Here is a 10,403-nt window from a genome sequence, read left to right on the forward strand (position 1 = left end):
ATTAAAAATAATAATTATGCTAAAAAATAGATGAAAGTTTGTTGTATTTTAATGTGCATCATCGCTGAAACATGGCTGAAAACTAACAAACAGTAAACATAAAACACCTGAAATCAACACAGTCTAAAATGTCTCTGGCAAAATCTCCACTTTTTGAAAAAAAAAAATTGTTTAACACATTACACTTTTCAGTAGCTCTGTTAAATGTCACTGTAATGACATACTGAGCTGCCAAGGCAGGAAAATTGCTGTCAGCATGTTTCAACCCTGACAGCTGTTTCTTACAGAACAGCAGAAACTACTATGGGGCACAATCATGGCCAATAACACTTCTACAGTATCAAATTTGAGGTTGACACTAAAACAGCAGAAGTAGTGATTATGGTTTGATAAAGGCATCAGTCCCACAGAAAGCTGGAGCCAGTTTGGTTGTCTGTCCATCACTAAAATACAGAGACACAGAGAACATTGTCAGTGATAAATTGACAGTAACGTTGATGGTTGCCATATTCAAACATTTCTTCTTCTTTGACTCTGCATGCAGCTAAGCTACTTCAACCATTGACCTGGTTTTTTATCATCTTTTTTTTTACCTATTTGTTAATGGCAGTATTGCAAACTGATGATTTACAAACATGTTGCTGAAGGACTTCTGAAAATATACAAACACTAAAAAATCTTGTAGCATCACAAGCAAGAGAAAAGAGGGAAAATTATAGAGAGACAAAAACTTAGATAACTGTGATGGACCAAAGAAGATCAAGAAAAAAAACACATATATAAAAAATACTTATCAAAGTCTCAAATTTCTGAAAAACAATTTTTTTTTCTTTATAATGTTGGATCAGCTTCTTCTCCTCATCAGCAAACAGAGAATATAACAATGACTGTATATTATTTTAAATACACCATATTCATGGCAATATCTATGGTAACTGTTGGCTAAAACTTCACTATTTCCTCATTAATAAATTTGTTTCCAAAGTATAAATTGTATAAATTATGCCTTTTGTAATGAGGTTAAGTCAACATTGCAAAGTAAGAATAAAAGTTCTCACAAATTTGTGACTTTAATCTTTTTTTCACCTGAATGTTACCCCTCTACATTTCCCTGTAACATTATGTTGCTATTGCTCATTTAAATAAGGGGAGGATAGCAATGACTTGATCTCTACCACATGTTAAAACCCACAAATTCATCAGAAAGGTTAAATTCAAACACAGCTCTGAACAGAAAGTGCTCTTCTTTCAGTCTTCACCCCACCATACTCTAATTCCCACACACCAGAAGCACACATTACACTGCAGAGTAGGTTCCCTCAGGGCTTTTCAGAGGTCCCAATTCAGTTTACGCATAAACAATCTGAACCTACTTACAAAACAGCAAAGCTGTTTTAACTCTTTCTATGTCACAAAAAGGACAAGAAACACTTTTAAAAAAGGAAGATAAGTCACAGCAGCTTGGAAGAATGACTTGTATGAATACGATAAAAAGAAAAAAGAAGGTACTTTGAAAATCATTTTTGGGTGTTAAACTGTTGGTTTGAACTGTCTCACACATTTTATCAATTCCTTATAAGTGAGGTGTTAACACACTTTTTACACATGTGCTAAGTATTTGCTGGGGGGGTGGGGTGGGGGGGGGGGGAACCAAAACTTTCTTGTTGAGTTCATATAATTGCAGACACAATTTCAGTAATGTTTGCAATATGAAAGGTTTCTGTTGTTCCATAGTGATATGTCAGCTGTCCTAACAGAAACAATGGTAGTCTATGTAAAGTATATCCCCACTCATATTTACTGTTCTTCCATTTTATCAAATATCAAAAGATTTTGCATTCTTTGGGCTTCAGTAGAAGGACAGTGGCTCACTGTTAACATTTTATTTCTTGGAAAAAAAAGCGGGTCTTCATAATGAAAGGTTCCCGTATTAAAGTGTAACAGTCCTCTCAAGCCTCTGGTCTTGAAGCGGGTCATTGGTTAATTCTAGAAAAGGGTTGTGGTGTTGGGAAGGTCCCATGATGCAGAACTAGCAACATAAAAAACATTCCCAGTCACTTTTTAAAGTTATCGTTAACTCAGAAATCACAGAAAAAGACCAACATATTTAGCCTCATTAACCCTGCCAGTCTCCCTCTCTGGTCCATAGTTTACCTTCTTAGGACTCTCAGGTTCCAAATAAATCCACTACAACCTCCCCTTGTTGGTACCCATATATATATCTTGGATACACAAGTTTAGAAAAAAATGCTGAGCCAAACAGACATCCCCTCTATCAAAACACCAGTATCCATGTATCCACTTGCATACACACACTATGATTGATAGCCTTAATAGATTTGAGCTTGAACTATCCCACAGAACTGAACTAAAAATACATACCCTGATTGGTATTTATAAGTGCTGAGAACAAGCTGAACTGAAACATCAAGCAGAAATGTGGCAAAGACCGTTTTTATTCTATAACCACAGGCAATTATGAAGCCTTTGGAGCACAGCATTCTCCAATGTGTGTGCATAATGGCATCCACACTGGCATCCATGAGATGTCAACAACCAGTCTGTTTCTATTCAGACTTTTCTTACACTGAATGAACTGCAGTGCATTCAGTGTAAGAGTGCAGTGAACTGCAGTGAACTGCTATGACTATGAAGATACAATACCTGGGGTGTAGTTTGCTCCTGAAGATAAGTATATAGTCATCATTATGAATATGTCTTTGTGCCTAAATGATGCAAACCAAAGTCATTACTCTCTTTTTCCCTCTTATCAAGATAGAGCTCAAAGGAGTGTGCTGGAGGAGTGTAATGGAGATAATAACACAGCAACCCAGCTGCTGATGGGGACTGTGGAGCTCAGCCAGGTTGGAAGTCAGCACTCTAAAAGTTAGAGTATATGTTGGTTTCACAGCACATTTCTGAGGACAGGACCAAACAGGTCAAGAAAAAGGAGAGAGCAGGTGTGAAAAGTGGATGAAGTGGGGCCTCTTTGCTTTTTGTGCATGCATGAGAGAATGTCCCAACTCCCTGAAACATTTCCAGCCACACTGAGTGAAAGATAAAATATAAAAAAATATATATGTAAAAGAAAAACATTTAAATGTGAAAAATAAGAACAAACTAAACGTTTTGAAACACTAAAGATAGATTTTTTGTTTACTACTTCTTTAAGAGTAAATTACACTAACACTGTAATTACAGTAACTTCACACCCACATTAGTTGGTACACATTGCTCACTTTTGTTCCTCTGAACCGTTCAGGCATCTGCTTCCTGTTTGCACCCATCTCAGAGGCTTAAGCCCCATGGAATCGCTCAACACCATTTCACTTCCTCTCCACCGTCTCTCCATCCTGCCCCCTCTGCTGGGAACTGTTGACTCATGGTTGACTAAATCAACAGTGTTGAAACAGAGGCATCTATCTGGACTGTGGGTCAGTGCTGAGGCCTGCTGGTCATTTACCTCTTCACCGGAACAAACCCCCTGCAGCGGTAGTCAACACACACTGACGCATGCAATAACAAGCTGAGCTGCTTTTCATTTGAGAACGAGCCCATTGACACTACTGCACAGTCGGTGGAGCGAAATGGTGTCAAAAAGTGAATGAACAGCTCGTACTTATGCCAGAGCATGTTTGTCACAAGTTCTTTTTTCCAGGACCCGGGGGTTTAGGAGAAGCAGAAGTTGTTCCCATGCTCTGTTCTCAGAAAACATCAACTTGTTGATAAGTGTGATCTCTTTTTCTTCAAAACGATGCACAAGGACAGCTGGAAATCTGTTTGGTTGTAAGCCAGTTGTCAGAAATGTCCATGTATCTTTAAGGCATGCATTCATTGTTTTTGAGTTAGCTAATGAATTAGTTTATTATTTGATTTTAATGAAGGGCTGGGGCAGGAACGGACATGTAAAGGATTCATTTGATCTGTCTTACTTTGATTTCTTACTCCAGGCACAGTAAAGGATACATTACTGACATTCAAGAACGGGTTTCCACCGAGTTTATGAGTCACTGGTCCCTCGCACGATGGCAGCAACACAGAAAGGTCAAAAACAGATGTTTTAACTGGAATGTACAAGAAAGAGACTCGTCTTCAAGGCACAAATATGAACTTCAGTAATTAGTTGGGGTCAAAGCTTGTGGAATTCAAATCCTCACTGTAAGGCCAGTTGACAAAAATCCACCCTGACAATCTCTGCTGATTGCAGTCACAAACATTTGATAGAAGATTCCCACTATCTCTACACTCAACATATCTGCTCACAAGAGGTCCGGTAGCGTAATATTTGAAACGTGCCTGTATAAAATTGTGCCTGTGAATGTGTCTGAGTATATGCATTGCAAGTGATAACGTCGTTGCATATGTGCAGCATGCATTCCTCATTTCTCCCCCAATGACAGGGGAATGCAAAAACATGACTCCCTTGGAGTGGAACCATCTGCCTCACTTGTAATCAGCTTGTGCAGTGTCAGGGTGTTTACATTAAAGCTGCATGCTTGCAAGAAAAAAAAAGAAAAGGAAAAAAAAATCAGCAGTACATCATAAATCAACTTCCTGTTAAAACCCCCCACAATTTATGTGGTCTCAGCATGGTGTGATGCTTATCACTGATGAAATGAGCGATGCGTAATGTGGGAAACAACCAGGCTGCACAGTTTACAAACTCTCCTCTGTATTTGCTTCTCCTGGATTTTTCAAATCACCTTTGGAAGCTTTAAATATTATCTGGCTGTTAGGTGAAATTATTGTCCCTTTCAGCATTACTGAGGTGCAAATGATTTGTGAAAAATGAGCCTCTCGTGTTTATGTGCTGAACTTCTCAGCAGCCACAGTCATTCATTGCCTCTTCACTCCAGTGGGTGAAATAAACATCTCCTCAGAGAGGATGAAATTCCAGGGCTGCAGCTGTGGCGTACAACTACAAAGTAGCACAGGACTTCTTGATTCACCCCCCCAGACGATTAACCTCTCGCACAGCATGTAGCCTCTTGCCGTTGCCTTAAAACCAGACTTCTTCTGGATCCAATCTGATGAGCTCCAGCATTAGCTGTAACACGAGTATGCAGTCAGGATATTACCTGGAAATTAAATAGATGGACTGAAACATTCCTCCTGCACCCAAGAAAAATGACTATATGATCATTCCTCTTTGTGGATTCCAAATCAAACAGTTCTCTCTGATTAAGCTTCTACATAATTAAATTTAGAGGTCTGACATTTAATACAATATTTATATGTTAGAAAAATCTCTACTTCTAACTGCTCTTTGAACTTCTAAATGGATTCAAAAGTGTTTCCTCCAGAACCCCCAAAATCAAGTTAAGTTCTTTTCTAACATTACTCTATATCTTTTTTTTATTAATCCTACATTCACTCATCTATGTGTTGGTTCTATTTTTGGATGCCGAACTGAATGATTCAGTTTGGTGGACAGACAGCACAGAGGTTGATGTTTTGCCTGGAGGCTCAGGAAGGCTTGACGTGCATTCTGGAGATCTGAACTGCCAAGTTCAACCCAGGACATACTGACAGGAGAAAATAAACCATTACAGCCCTGCAAAGTATTCGCTGAAAGCAAGTGGACCGTTTATAGGTGTTTGTGTGAAAGAGAGAGAGAAAGATATGATGCATGCAAGTGTGTGGGAACAATAAACACAGCTTGAAGTCTTGGACACTAAACTGTGGGTTGTTGTGCCAGTTTTAAGATATTTGACCATAAAAAAACACAAAAATAAAATAAAATCCCACTAACTTGCCAGCACACCCTCAACCACAGTGTGTAGCTATTGGTGTTTACTTATACTTATTGGTGGAAGTAAAAGCTGAGCAATTTATCTAGAAAATATTTAAAACCTAAAAGTGCACACAAACACAGAGATCATTCATATAATCTAAAGCTTTAGCTGCTTGTACCTCACACAATCTCTTTAAATCTGAACCTTTAACTCATTCCCTGGGTGGTAAATCCCCACCTCTTCTTGTCTGAATCAATGCTGCTGCTCCTTATGGGCCAGGTGTTTGGAATAAACTTCTTTTTAAGTGCTGCTGAGATATAATATGGAGGCAGGAGATTGGAAGGAGCTCAATAAATAACAGTCAGGCCTCTTAAAAAAAACAGTTCTAGAAAATAAAGGGATTGTTTCAACAAGCAAATGCTGGTAAAATATACGAGTCCATGTTTCATTACAAGTGAGTGATGGTCAGTTTATGTTTCATTACTGTTTTATTGGGTAATGGGAGAGGAAGAGAGGGGACCTCTCAAAGCAATAAGTAGCATCCACAGCAGGAAGCTTATGACCTTGAGAAGAGCCGAGTGCCAATGAAGGGAGAAGAAGCAGTGCTGCCTTGAGAGAGAGAGAGAGAGAGAGAGAGAGAGAGAGAGAGAGAGAGAGAGAGCGAGAGAGAGAGAGAGAAAACAAAAAAAAAGTTTTGGACTTGCCAAACAGCCAGGGTGAAAGTGCTGCAGCCAGCTTATCTTCTCCAAAGCAAAGAAATCCTCGCTTCAGACAAACACCTTCAGTAAAGAATGCAGTGAGGGTGATCTGGGCCACAAAATGCCCTTGATCATCCTCACAGCACAGACTCTGGACTTTGATGAGAAGGCGCCTGGCTGAAATGAGGTCAAGGAGGTGATCACGTAGGTAAGAACTGGCTTAGCTCCAGACTAAGAACTGCCCAATGTTTTTTTAAGGTTATTGAGGATTTTGACACTGATCTGAGTTGTAATCCAAATTGAGAGTTTAGTAAAAAAAACTAATTTATTTAACTATGAGTTGACAGTAACCCTGGCTTTACCACTCCAGACAGAAATGTAATTTAAACTGACTAATCTACAACGACAAGCAAGCTCTTAAATGAAGACTTAATTGACCAGGGAGCCATTTATTATCAAAGTAAGGACAGTTACATTTTCTAGACATTGTGGATTCATCCACAGGTCATGATAGGTCATACTTTTGCAAAGTAAAAGTATGATAGATATTGATGCAGCTGTCAGATTGTCAGTTTGCTCCCCTGCAATGAAACATTCCCACTATCACTGCAGTAAAAACAGTTTTTATGCAACACATCTATATAAAGCTTTAGACACATAAGATATGAACAAACCACAATGAATTGCCAAAATGTGATTGATGGCACTAGTGGGACATTCCAAGCATTGTTAGCTTATGTTGGCGTTATGAGGAAATTTTGAGTATTAGTAGGGTATTACTGAAACAACAATATTAAGATTTTTAAACTAGACTACAACATAATTTCTAAGAAATGCTTTTGGAATCTAATAAACCAATGCTTTATTCACAATGCACTGCATGTTGAAACTGAAAAACAACAGCTCAACATGAAGTTGACAGTGAAATATCTAAAAAAATGTGCAGTATCTCCCCTTCTTTTGACAGCCTATAAACATTTAAGGAACTGAAGAGACCCTTTGCAGGACCTTTGGGAGAGGAATGTGGCCCCATTCTCATCTGACATGGATTCTAGTTGCTCAACAGTCCTCGGTCTTCTGATGCTGGACTGCCAGCAGCCCAGAACAGCACCCAGACTGCTCTACTACGAAGAAATGTTATTGCAATTTATGTGCTTTAGCTTTGTCTTGATGAAATATGCAAAGCCTTCTGGATGGAGGCAAATGCTGCCCTAAAGCCTGTATGTGTATCTTATTCTATGGTATTAAGGCATTCCCAAATCATCACAGATGCAAGCTTTTAAACTGAGCCCGATAACAAGACAGATGGTACCACTCCTCTTTAGTCCAAGAGATGTAATGTCCCAAATTTCCAAAAAGGATTTCAAATTTCAGTTTGTCTGACAACAGAACAGTTTGCTTCAGTTCATTTTAACTTAACTTTGGCCCAGAGAAGTCAGCTGTACTGAATCATCTTCACATATGGCTTTGCTGTTTCTTGTTACAGTGAAGAACATTATTTTAAAATTGTTCCCCAATTTAATGCCTTTTTCTCCCCAGATTGCTAAGGCTGTCCATTTTTACTTCTGAAGGATTTTACCTCCATAAAAAGGTCCTCTTTGATACCCAGTCTTGTTACTGGCCTGTTGTCATTCAACCAAATTAGCTGTAACATGTCCAGTCAACTCTGTCTCTGTAGCACTACTTGCTTTTTCAGCACTTTGTTCCCCGTGCCAACTGTTTTGAGACATGTAAGCTGCAATCAAATTCAAGTTATGCCAATATTGTGTCATGAAATAGTAAAATGTCGTACTTACAAATGTCAACATTTGATGTATTTTTTATTATCTTATGAATATAAAGTTTAAAATTTGAACATGATTGCATCCCATTTTTCCCTACATTTTATGTCCCAATTTTATGCTATACTAATAAAATTGAGGTTCTAAATGAATTTTTTTTAAAAAGGTGACTTTTTAAAATATGGTCTGCATACAGTTTTAGTGCAAGTTGTATTAATGTTTAAATTTTCATGGCTGTTTACAGTTTTTCTTGATTGCTAAGACACATTTCTCGAAAGCTTCTCTCCTTTTCTCTAAACTGTGAACACAAACCCCAATTTTAAAGCTACCGTCACAAAACCTCAGACCCTCCCTCTCCGTGCTCCGAGTCAATCAAAATTAAAAACACGACTGAGCAGTTACTAAACACTACATAGAAAAATATAATACACAGTGCTCACATGAAGCTGTAGAAATGAATATGTATTGTTCCCTGTAGGCTAAATGGCTACCAATGGCCAAGGGTGATATGAATTTTGAGTTGTTGTATTCAGTGAGTGACACTTGTGCTTTAATTGCGTTTGGCTTTTGTCACTTGTGCTCACTATTATGCAACACAGGTGCATCACAATGAAAATGTGTTGGCAAGTTGTATCTAAACATGTGAAACGTGCTTATGGTTTTGCCAAAAAAGTGACTAACAATCAGTGGGTTCAGGTAACTGAGTATCTGGTTCAGACAAAACTGTAAATATAGATAACTAGGCAAGGTTAAAAGTACAAAAAGATATGTCAAACATTGTCAGTTTGTCTGTGGAAATGTAAGGGGTTAAGATTGATTTGGGACAATCATATATGCACAGTTCATGAGTTAAAAGAAGTTAACAGACCCTCCGTTTTTTATGTTTTATCCTTTCATTGTGTCCAAAAAGGGAAAATTCCCAATTGCTATACTGTTGTTACTATGTGAGTTTGTTGTATGGAGTCACCACTGAAGGGTGCAGAGTGTTCAGAGGTACTTGTAACCCACAGCGGGCAGACCTTGGCATACTCATATGTGCTTATGCCCTTATGACCCCTGACAGGTCCAAGGGGCAACAGACACATTTTAAACCTAAATGACCAAATCTTTATAACTGGGCTGATCTATAGCTTATAGCTCTAACTATGTTTCATGTTATTTTCATTTCAATGGAATAATTTATATGGGAGCATTTTGGCAGGAATTTAATTTATCATCCATTAAGTAGAAGTGCAATCAGGTGACAAATACTTAAAAATGATCTTTTTCCTGTCTTTTTTTTTTTTTTTTTTTTTGTTTGTTTGTTTTTATTCCTACAAAAAAAGTAATTATAGCAGACAGTGGATAAATGTACAAAATAAAACAGGAAACAAGACAGAAGTAAAAAATGGCAAAAGACTAGAAAACTAAATAAGACAGCAACAGAACATGAATGAAAACCCACAGATGATGACAACTTCAATATCAACCAACTCAGAGTTCAGGGTCAAAGTCAATGTGTTTAAATTCTGCTCTCTGGGACAGAACCTGCAGTAAGTGCAACGAGACCAATAAGAAATGTGGATTTCTCACAGGCTCAGTCTGACATTCTCTGCTGATTCTACCATTACCAACTTGGACTTGGCAGTGCTTGTGCTCTCCATAATCTGATGGAGTTTGGTAGAGAAAGCATGTGAAAGCCAGTGTCTGAACGCTGCCCATTGAAACCATTATGGACAACTTTTTAAATCCCTGCTGTTTGCTTTTGATTATTTATTCACTCCAAAGTGTCATTTGTGCTGACCAGGCTGACCATAATGCAATGCCATTGTGACTATTCACCTCTGTTAAAACAGCACTTCAACATAGATGAGCCCAAGGCGGAGTACAGGAGGGGGGTTGATCCAGCAGCTGAGTAGGATTTAGCAATCAGGGTTGTAGAAGTAACTCATCTGAGCAATTTGGCGGCATGGCTCAGCAAGGTAGAGCAATCATCTTGTAACCTGAGGATTGCCGGTTTGATCCTATGCCAAGTCGAGTTTAGCTGTCCTTGGTCCTTGGGCAACACACCAAACCCCTAATTGCTCCTGATGGGTCGTGGTTGAGCACCTTGCATCATCAGTGCGTGAATGGGTGAATGTGATGTATGATGTAAAGTGCTTTGGGTATCATTCCAGGTACAGTAAAGCACTATATAAATACAGACCATT

At 38.5% G+C, this 10,403-nt stretch overlaps 1 long non-coding RNA gene across 2 annotated transcripts; it reads left to right on the forward strand.

Annotated features, from left to right (window-relative positions):
- Positions 1 to 3,538: 3,538 nt before the first annotated feature.
- LOC121641000 lies at positions 3,539 to 8,314 on the forward strand. Of its 2 annotated transcripts, none has more exons than XR_006010630.1 (3): positions 3,539 to 3,786; positions 3,951 to 6,641; positions 7,401 to 8,314. It is a non-coding gene; the product is annotated as an uncharacterized LOC121641000 (long non-coding RNA). The 2 variants fall into 2 exon arrangements; XR_006010631.1 differs by having other exon boundaries at positions 3,951 to 4,044.
- The last annotated feature ends 2,089 nt before the right edge of the window (positions 8,315 to 10,403 follow it).

This window comes from Melanotaenia boesemani, chromosome 6, assembly GCF_017639745.1.
Source record: "Melanotaenia boesemani isolate fMelBoe1 chromosome 6, fMelBoe1.pri, whole genome shotgun sequence".
NCBI lineage: Eukaryota > Metazoa > Chordata > Actinopteri > Atheriniformes > Melanotaeniidae > Melanotaenia > Melanotaenia boesemani.